General features: G+C 46.9%; 1 protein-coding gene across 1 annotated transcript in view; it reads left to right on the top strand.

Moving 5' to 3' along the window:
• The window catches only part of IKBKB (inhibitor of nuclear factor kappa B kinase subunit beta), a 65,631-nt gene that overhangs the window by 14,703 nt on the left and 40,444 nt on the right, over positions 1 to 10,484 (top strand). The gene's annotated exons all lie outside the window — the stretch shown is intronic.

Raw genomic sequence — 10,484 nt, 5'->3', positions numbered from 1 at the left:
CTAGGAGTCAGTCTCTGAATGGTACCTATTCACATCACTAGAAAAAGAGACCCCAATCTGTGAGTGGAACAAACCTGTCCTGCAGCCATAGAGAGTACAGAGCAACGTATGGGGGAGAGGACATGGCAGGAAAGGGTGTGAGAGATAACTGGAGGAAGCAGGAGAGTAGACGAGGGCCTCAAAAAAATCCGAGTCCAAACACAGCCAGATACTGGACATGTTGAATCTAGGTTTGAATTTTGCAGTCTGAGGCCCTGTGCTGAGATAAAGCTCTCCTAGCACCTGACAGAAGAACCTCCATGCACCCAGTCTACCTCTCCACTAGTGGATGCTACGCTCTCTCAAATGGCCACTTTTCTCTAAAGGTTAGGCCTTTGCTCTCTGGGGCAGGGACTGTGTCTTACATGTTTGTGCAGGGTCACCCACATTGATGAAAAAAAGAAAAGGAGTACTTGTGGCACATTGATGATGCTCTTTAAATAGAGGCTACCTGATTTTAACAGCAGCGGAGGTTTGAGTTCTTCTTGCCCAGTTCCCTGGTTAACTACTAGGATCTTTATACACCCTGTATCTTTTAGCAGAGATTCTTTAGCTTTTCTCATTGCTCTCAGGAGATTCTTGCTGCCTCATCTGAGATCCTGGATATTTCTCAGCCTTTTAGTGTAGCCCCATATGACTGTCTGTGACCAGGTCAGTGGGAGACAATCTTAGGGGAATCATTGACACTCAGAGATTAAATTAGGGCTCTTGGGAAAATAGACATTGGGTGGGAGGCTCAAGGCTAGAGAGTGTTTAGGGGGGAATTGGGAATAGCAATTTATGGACCAACAAGTTAAATTGTTTTTCATTATTTGAGTCCATCTAAGACTATGACTCTGATCCTTAGAGCCAACAACCTAAAACCAGTAATAACCAATTAAAACCCTTCAGAAATTCCCATAGAAACAAAGCTGTTTTATACCATTGGAGGAGGGATTAGGTGGAAGGACCAAATGTGACCTCAAACCTTTCTGTCCTTAACTTCCGATTCCCTGAGGCAGATCGGATTGGGTTCAGATCATAAAGATGGAGCATTTGGCTGAAATATCTGGAAGCAGCATGGACTACAGGCTCCTTTCCAGGAAAAGGCCACAATAGGCAACGCTGCTAAAAAGGAAGGAATTAACACTTGGTTGGTTTGCTGTCAGTGATGGGTGTGGAGGGGAAAGACTGGAGAGTTTGTAATGCTTTATGAAAACCCCATGGACTTTTTAGAGCAGGAATGGTTGCCCTGCCAAGGCACAGATGAGTTCAGTTCTAGAGAAGCAGTCAGAGAAATTAGCTCTCTTATGAGGAATTTTATACAATTTAAGGCCAAAAGGGACAATTGGGTCATCTAGTCTCATCTCCTGCATCAGTAAATACTAATGACTTGAGTATATAAGAGAAGGGTACTACATATGGGGGGTTATGGAGCCAGAGAAGCTGAGGGAGAGGGGCTTGTCTCAGAGCGATTTGACATATAGCTCTATAGGTACTACTGTGTGTAAGCATGAAGGGCAAAGGACAAGGTGGCAGCCTTAGAGCTGGACACTGTGGCATTATCATTGCACACAGGTTTACTCTGATGAGATAATTGTTGCAATAATAGATATGCAGGAATTATGAAGAAGCTGATTCAATAGGAATCAGATTCCTGCTCTCAACTTCACACTGAAAGTACAGTCTGATAGCATGTCCAGGGAAACCAGTGTGTGAAAGGCTTTCACTTTCAGGAAATAGCTTAGGGGTTCTCAAACTTGTGTACTGGTGACCCCTTTCACACAGCAAACCTCTGAGTGCGACCCCCCCCTTATAAATTAAAAACACTTTTGTATTTAACACTATTATAAATGCTGGAGATGAAGTGGGATTTGGGGGTGGAGGCTTACTGCGACCCCCCCACACACACACATAATAACCTCACGATCCCCTGAGGGGTCATGACCCCCAGTTTGAGAACCCATGAAATAGCTGGAAAGAGCCCCTGTCAGGCTCTGTGATGAGGGTTACCCGGCACCTTTAGCAAGAGGAAGGGCTGGCCTGTGCATAGTTTGGGGGGAACAGCGGGACATTGCCCCCCCCCAAACTGCAAGTCTAAGGCAGGTGCAAAATTTGCCCTCCTCCAGCCTCATTGGCCTGATTGGAGCTTCCCCCCCAAATATAGAAGTCAAACTACAACTATGCTGGTGAACCTTTGAATTTGGCATGATTTCCATGCAGTGAGGAGATCCTCAGAGGGAAGGTCCTTGTCTTCCCTTGACTGGGGCCTTATCAAATCCTTCTCTTCATGAGTCGCTCACAAAGCAAGTAGCAAGGGTGCTTTTGGACTTGGTTATCAGATCTGTGTGCAGTGATGTAGCATCTGATTGAAGGGCCTCTGGATCTTAAACATAGCTTAGGGGTTCTCAAACTTAGAGGTTTGAACTTAGGAGAACTTAGGGGTTCTCAAACTGGGCCTAGCGGATCTTAAACATAAAAAAGAAGCTTACAAGAAGTGGAAGGTTGGACATATGACCAGGGAAGAGTATAAAAATATTGCTCGGGCATGTAGGAATGTTATCAGGAGGGCCAAATCGCACCTGGAGCTGCAGCTAGCCAGAGATGTCAAGAGTAACAAGAAGGGTTTCTTCAGGTATGTTGGCAACAAGAAGAAAGCCAAGGAATGTGTGGGCCCCTTACTGAATGAGGGAGGCAACCTAGTGACAGAGGATGTGGAAAAAGCTAATGTACTCAATGCTTTTTTTGCCTCTGTTTTCACTAACAAGGTCAGCTCCCAGACTGCTGCGCTGGGCATCACAAAATGCGGAAGAGATGGCCAGCCCTCTGTGGAGATAGAGGCGGTTAGGGACTATTTAGAAAAGCTGGACGTGCACAAGTCCATGGGGCCGGACGAGTTGCATCCGAGAGTGCTGAAGGAATTGGCGGCTGTGATTGCAGAGCCACTGGCCATTATCTTTGAAAACTCGTGGCGGACCGGGGAAGTCCCGGATGACTGGAAAAAGGCTAATGTAGTGCCAATCTTTAAAAAAGGGAAGAAGGAAGATCCTGGGAACTACAGGCCAGTCAGCCTCACCTCAGTCCCTGGAAAAATCATGGAGCAGGTCCTCAAAGAATCAATCCTGAAGCACTTGCATGAGAGGAAAGTGATCAGGAACAGCCAGCATGGATTCACCAAGGGAAGGTCATGCCTGACTAATCTAATCGCCTTTTATGATGAGATTACTGGTTCTGTGGATGAAGGGAAAGCAGTGGATGTATTGTTTCTTGACTTTAGCAAAGCTTTTGACACGGTCTCCCATAGTATTCTTGTCAGCAAGTTAAGGAAGTATGGGCTGGATGAATGCACTATAAGGTGGGTAGAAAGCTGGCTAAATTGTCGGGCTCAACGGGTAGTGATCAATGGCTCCATGTCTAGTTGGCAGCCGGTATCAAGTGGAGTGCCCCAAGGGTCGGTCCTGGGGCCGGTTTTTTTCAATATCTTCATAAATGATCTGGAGGATGGTGTGGATTGCACTCTCAGCAAATTTGCGGATGATACTAAACTGGGAGGAGTGGTAGATACGCTGGAGGGGAGGGATAGGATACAGAAGGACCTAGACCAATTGGAAGATTGGGCCAAAAGGAATCTGATGAGGTTCAATAAGGATAAGTGCAGGGTCCTGCACTTAGGACGGAAGAACCCAATGCACAGCTACAGACTAGGGACCGAATGTTTAGGCAGCAGTTCTGCAGAAAAGGACCTAGGGGTGACAGTGGACGAGAAGCTGGATATGAGTCAGCAGTGTGCCCTTGTTGCCAAGAAGGCCAATGGCATTTTGGGATGTATAAGTAGGGGCATAGCAAGCAGATCGAGGGACGTGATCGTTCCCCTCTATTCAACATTGGTGAGGCCTCATCTGGAGTACTGTGTCCAGTTTTGGGCCCCACACTTCAAGAAGGATGTGGATAAATTGGAGAGAGTCCAGCGAAGGGCAACAAAAATGATTAGGGGACTGGAACACATGAGTTATGAGGAGAGGCTGAGGGAGCTGGGATTGTTTAGCCTGCAGAAGAGAAGAATGAGGGGGGATTTGATAGCTGCTTTCAACTACCTGAAAGGGGGTTCCAAAGAGGATGGCTCTAGACTGTTCTCAATGGTAGCAGATGACAGAACGAGGAGTAATGGTCTCAAGTTGCAGTGGGGGAGGTTTAGATTGGATATTAGGAAAAACTTTTTCACTAAGAGGGTGGTGAAACACTGGAATGCGTTACCTAGGGAGGTGGTAGAATCTCCTTCCTTAGAGGTTTTTAAGGTCAGGCTTGACAAAGCCCTGGCTGGGATGATTTAACTGGGAATTGGTCCTGCTTTGAGCAGGGGGTTGGACTAGATGACCTTCTGGGGTCCCTTCCAACCCTGATATTCTATGATTCTATGATTCTATGACCATCAATCAGCTGTTGCTGCCAGGGAGAGAAACTGTTTCTGTAGCAATTTGACAAAAAGGTGACAAAACATATTGGCTGCTAACAGAGGGAAAGGGTACCATTTATTGGAAATTAAAGACAGACACAGGCTGTCTGCTGCTGGCATCTCTCTGCTTCCAGATTAAAAACAAAACAACTTAGTGAAGCTGGAGTTTTGATTGTTATACAAATCACTAGCTACTGTGATGGGACAAGGCCAGATGGCTATAGAAAAGTAGTGGGAGACAGAAATATTAGCTCCAGGCTAAACAAATCCCTGGTAGCTGCTCCAGGTCAATTAAGACACCTGGGGCCAACTGAGAACTTTTCAGAAGGCAGGGAGAACAGCTAAGTTGATTGGGACACCTGAAGCCAATCAGGGACTGGCTGAAACTAGTTAAAAGTCTCCCAGTTGGTCAGGTGGGTGTGGATGTCAGGAGCTGTGGGAGGAAGTTGTGCTGTTGGAGAGACTGAGCAGAACACACCATATCAGGCACAAGGAAGGAGGCCCTGAGGTAAGGGTGAAGTGGTGGTCAGGGACTCTCTCCTCAGGGGGACTGAGTCATCTATCTGCTGCCCTGACCAGGAAAACCGAGAAGTCTGCTGCTTGCCAGGAACTAGGATTCATGATGTGACAGAGAGATTGCAGAGACTCATCAAGCCCTCTGATCACTACGCCTTCCTGCTTCTCCACGTGGGCACCAATGATACTGCCAAGAATGACCTTGAACGGATCACTGTGGACCACGTGGCTCTGGGAAGAAGGATAAAGGAGTTTGAGGCGCAAGTGGTCTTCTCGTCCATTCTCCCCGTGGAAGGAAAAGGCCTTGGTAGAGACTGTCGAACTGTGGAAGTCAACGAATGGCTACGCAGGTGGTATCAGAGAGAAGGCTTTGGATTCTTTGACCATGGGATGGTGCTCCAAGAAGGAGGAGGAGTGCTAGGCAGAGACGGGTTCCACCTAACGAAGAGAGGGAAGAGAATCTTCGCAAGCAGGCTAGCTAACCTAGTGAGGAGGGCTTTAAACTAGGTTCACCGGGGGAAGGAGACCAAAGCCCTGAGGTAAGTGGGGAAGCGGGATACTGGGAGGAAGCACGAGCAGGAGTGCGTAGAGGGCAAGGCTCCTGCCTCATACTGAGAAAGAGGGACGATCAGCGAGCTATCTCAAGTGCCTATACACAAATGCAAGAAGCCTGGGAAACAAGCAGGGAGAACTAGAAGTCCTGGCACAGTCAAGGAATTATGATGTGATTGGATTAACAAAGACTTGGTGGGATAACTCACATGACCGGAGTACTGTCATGGATGGATATAAACTGTTCAGGAGGGACAGGCAGGGCAGAAAAGGTGGGGGAGCCCAGGGATGTAAGGGAGCAGTATGACTGCTCAGAGCTCAAGTATGAAACTGCAGAAAAACCTGAGTGTCTCTGGATTAAGTTTAGAAGTGTGAGCAACAAGGGTGATGTCGTGGTGGGAGACCACCGGACCAGGGGGATGAGGTGGACGAGGCTTTCTTCCGGCAACTCACGGAAGTTACTGGATCGCAGGCCCTGGTTCTCATGGGAGACTTCAATCACCCTGATATCTGCTGGGAGAGTAATACAGCAGTGCACAGACAATCCAAGAAACTTTTGGAAAGGGTAGGGGACAATTTCCTGGTGCAAGTGCTGGAGAAACCAACTAGGGGCAGAGCTCTTCTTGACCTGCTGCTCACAAATCGGGAAGAATTAGTAGGGGAAGCTAAAGCGGATGGGAACCTGGGAGGCAGTGACCATGAGATGGTTGAGTTCAGGATCCTGACACAGGGAAGAAAGGAGAGCAGCAGAATACGGACCCTGGACTTCAGAAAAGCGGACTTTGACTCCCTCAGGGAACTGATGGGCAGGATCCCCTGGGAGAATAACATGAGGGGGAAAGGAGTCCAGGAGAGCTGGCTGTATTTTCAAGAATCCTTATTGAGGTTACAGGGACAAACCATTCCAATGTGTAGAAAGAATAGTAAATATAGCAGGCGACCAGCTTAGCTTAACAGTGAAATCCTTGCTGATCTTAAACACAAAAAAGAAGCTTACAAGAAGTGGAAGATTGGACAAATGACCAGGGAATCATAGAATATCAGGGTTGGAAGGGACCTCAGGAGGTCATCTACTCCAACCCCCTGCTCAAAGCAGGACCAATCCCCAATTAAGTATAAAATATAAAAGAGTATAAAAGTATTGCTTGGGCATGCAGGAGTGAAATCAGGAAGGCCAAATCACACCTGGAGTTGCAGCTAGCAAGAGATGTTAAGAGTAGCAAGAAGGGTTTCTTCAGGTATGTTAGCAACAAGAAGAAAGTCAAGGAAAGCATGGGCGCCTTACTGAATGAGGGTGGCAACCTAGTGACAGGGAATGTGGAAAAAGCTAATGTACTCAATGCTTTTTTTGCCTCTGTCTTCACAAACGCGGTCAGCTCCCAGACTACTGCACTGGGCAGCACAGCGTGGGGAGGAGGTAACCAGCCCTCTGTGGAGAAAGAAGCGGTTCGGGACTATTTAGAAAAGCTGGACGAGCTTAAGTCCATGGGGCTGGATGCGCTGCATCTGAGAGTGCTAAAGGAGTTGGCGGATGTGATTGCAGAGCCACTGGCCATTATCTTTGAAAACTCGTGGCGGACCGGGGAAGTCCCGGATGACTGGAAAAAGGCTAATGTAGTGCCAATCTTTAAAAAAGGGAAGAAGGAAGATCCTGGGAACTACAGGCCAGTCAGCCTCACCTCAGTCCCTGGAAAAATCATGGAGCAGGTCCTCAAAGAATCAATCCTGAAGCACTTGCATGAAAGGAAAGTGATCAGGAACAGCCAGCATGGATTCACCAAGGGAAGGTCATGCCTGACTAATCTAATCGCCTTTTATGATGAGATTACTGGTTCTGTGGATGGAGGGAAAGCAGTGGATGTATTGTTTCTTGACTTTAGCAAAGCTTTTGACACGGTCTCCCATAGTATTCTTGTCAGCAAGTTAAGGAAGTATGGGCTGGATGAATGCACTATAAGGTGGGTAGAAAGCTGGCTAAATTGTCGGGCTCAACGGGTAGTGATCAATGGCTCCATGTCTAGTTGGCAGCCGGTATCAAGTGGAGTGCCCCAAGGGTCGGTCCTGGGGCCGGTTTTTTTCAATATCTTCATAAATGATCTGGAGGATGGTGTGGATTGCACTCTCAGCAAATTTGCGGATGATACTAAACTGGGAGGAGTGGTAGATACGCTGGAGGGGAGGGATAGGATACAGAGGGCCCTAGAGAAATTAGAGGATTGGGCCAAAAGAAATCTGATGAGGTTCAACAAGGACAAGTGCAGAGTCCTGCACTTAGGACGGAAGAATCCCATGCACCGCTACAGACTAGGGACCGAATGGCTCAGCAGCAGTTCTGCAGAAAAAGACCTAGGGGTGACAGTGGACGAGAAGCTGGATATGAGTCAACAGTGTTCCCTTGTTGCCAAGAAGGCCAATGGCATTTTGGGATGTATACATAGGGGCATTGCCAGCAGATCGAGGGACATGATTGTTCCCCTCTATTCGACATTGGTGAGGCCTCATCTGGAGTACGGTGTCCAGTTTTGGGCCCCACACTACAAGAAGGACGTGGAGAAATTGGAAAGAGTCCTGCGGAGGCAACAAAAATGATTAGGGGACTGGAACACATGACTTATGAGGAGAGGCCGAGGGAACTGGGATTGTTTGGTCTGCAGAAGAGAAGAATGAGGGGGGATTTGATAGCTGCTTTCAACTACCTGAAAGGGGGTTCCAAAGAATCATAGAATCATAGAATATCAGGGTTGGAAGGGACCTCAGGAGGTCATCTAGTCCAACCCCCTGCTCAAAAGCAGGACCAATCCCAATTAAATCATTCCAACCAGAGCTTTGTCAAGCCTGACCTTAAAAACTTCTAAGGAAGGAGATTCCACCACCTCCCTAGGCAACGCATTCCAGTGTTTCACCACCCTCCTAGTGAAAAAGTTTTTCCTAATATCCAACCTAAACCTCCCCCACTGCAACTTGAGACCATTACTCCTTGTCCTGTCCTCTTCCACCCTGAGAATAGTCTAGAACCATCCTCTCTGGAACCACCTCTCAGGTAGTTGAAAGCAGCTATTTCAGAATTGATTTCACCATTAAGCCAAGCTGGTCACCTGCCATATTTACTATTCTTTCGACACATCGGGATGGTTTGAGAGGATGAATCTAGACTGTTCTCAGTGGTAGCTGATGACAGAACAAGGAGTAATGGTCTCAAGTTGCAGTGGGTGAGGTTTAGGTTGGATATTAGGAAAAACTTTTTCACTAGGAGGGTGGTGAAACACTGGAATGCGTTACCTAGGGAGGTGGTGGAATCTCCTTCCTTAGATATTTTTAAGGTCAGGCTTGACAAAGCCCTGACTGGGATGATTTAGTTGGGGATTGGTCCTGCTTTGAGCAGGTGGTTGGACTAGATGACCTCCTGAGGTCCCTTCCAAGCCTGATATTCTATGATTCTAAGTGGGGGCTGCTGTGGGGAAGTACCCCAGGGAATTGTATGTGTCATGTTTCTAAAAGGTCAGCTACCATAGCTGATACTATTAGGGTCCCTGGGCTGGAGCCTGGAGTAGAGGGTGGGCCTGGGCTCCTTCCTTTGCTCTCCCCCTCCCCCCCCCTTCCCCCCCCCTCCGGATTAATCACTGAGACTGGGAGACAACAGAGACTGCAAGGGAGGATAGCGTCTCCTCACTTCCCTTGCTGGTTTATGATGAAAATGACTTAGTAGACTGACCCTTGTCTCTAGCGAGAGAAGGGTTACGTGGAGGGTCACAGTGAGCCTCTGATGCTAGTGAAATTTTTCAGGAAACACGGGACCCACAGAGACAAGGGCAGAGCTTTGTCACGCTACATGGAAAAAGCATTCAAGGTATTCTGCTGTGTAATAAAAACACAGCTCAGAAAGCCAAGGAATGATCAGTTAATGTAAAGTTTAAGAACAAATATTGGAAAGTATGGAAATACCCAGGTAGGGGCACTTAGAGACCAGGGTACAGGGCTGGAATTTCTAGTGGCAAAGACAAGCACAAAGAAAATTCTCTTTAGAAAGAAGCAAAATAAAAATTAAGCAAATAGGCCCATCCCAGCTTTCTTCCTGTGTAGTTACCTTCACCTTCGTGAAGCTGCAGTACTGGTAGGTAAAATATGGATGAGACACTCTTTTGTACAGCTTACAAGCTGCCTATCAAGAACGTGGCTTTATTACTGGTTTCACATCTCTGTGTGATGCTTTGTTGCTGCTGCGTCCTATGATCTTGCCCATAAAGGCATAATTTTACAATCTTGGCTTCAAAAGTTTGTACACAAAGATATGCCAGTTCTAATGACACCTTTATATTTGGTAGCACATGCACACTTTAAAAATAGAGAAGGCTCTTTTTGGTTCATGAACTAGCAAAGTGTGTATGTCTGTTTCTGTGGTTTGTCTACGTGGTCATCAGTAAGTCAGAGATTTGACAACTATGGTGCTGTAAGAAGTAAAGTGTTCTCTTCATGGGACATTGATGGGACAAATCTGGGTGTTAGGGATAGATAATTTCAAAAGTTGTAGTTCTACCTTAACTTTAAACTTCCTGGCATTCCAGGGTGTGTGTTTTGGGGGAGGGGTTTCATATGCTTTTTCCTTTAAATTATTGATACAAACTAACCTTAACTCCAACTGGATTAAAGTTTTTGACTGAGAACATCCTTATGTGTTTAAGTCCCCTGCTGTAGGGAGGTATTTACAGCGGTGTAAATTAGATAACACTGACTCTAGACCATATTAGTGGTAATTAGCATATTATGGACTTCCGATTGCTAGACTGCAACAAGATGTTTCCCAGGCTGCAACTGCAGACTTCATGGTGTTCTTTAACCCATCTAGTTCCGCCTGGGTGCTCATAGGGATTAGGGACCAAACACATGCAGCTGTGCTTCCCCAATTCTGGGGCTGCTGGGAGACAATTCAGCTACTGGGACAGGTTAG

This window comes from Lepidochelys kempii, chromosome 26 (genome assembly GCF_965140265.1).
Source record: "Lepidochelys kempii isolate rLepKem1 chromosome 26, rLepKem1.hap2, whole genome shotgun sequence".
NCBI lineage: Eukaryota > Metazoa > Chordata > Testudines > Cheloniidae > Lepidochelys > Lepidochelys kempii.
This window is presented reverse-complemented; position numbering and strand designations above follow the sequence as displayed.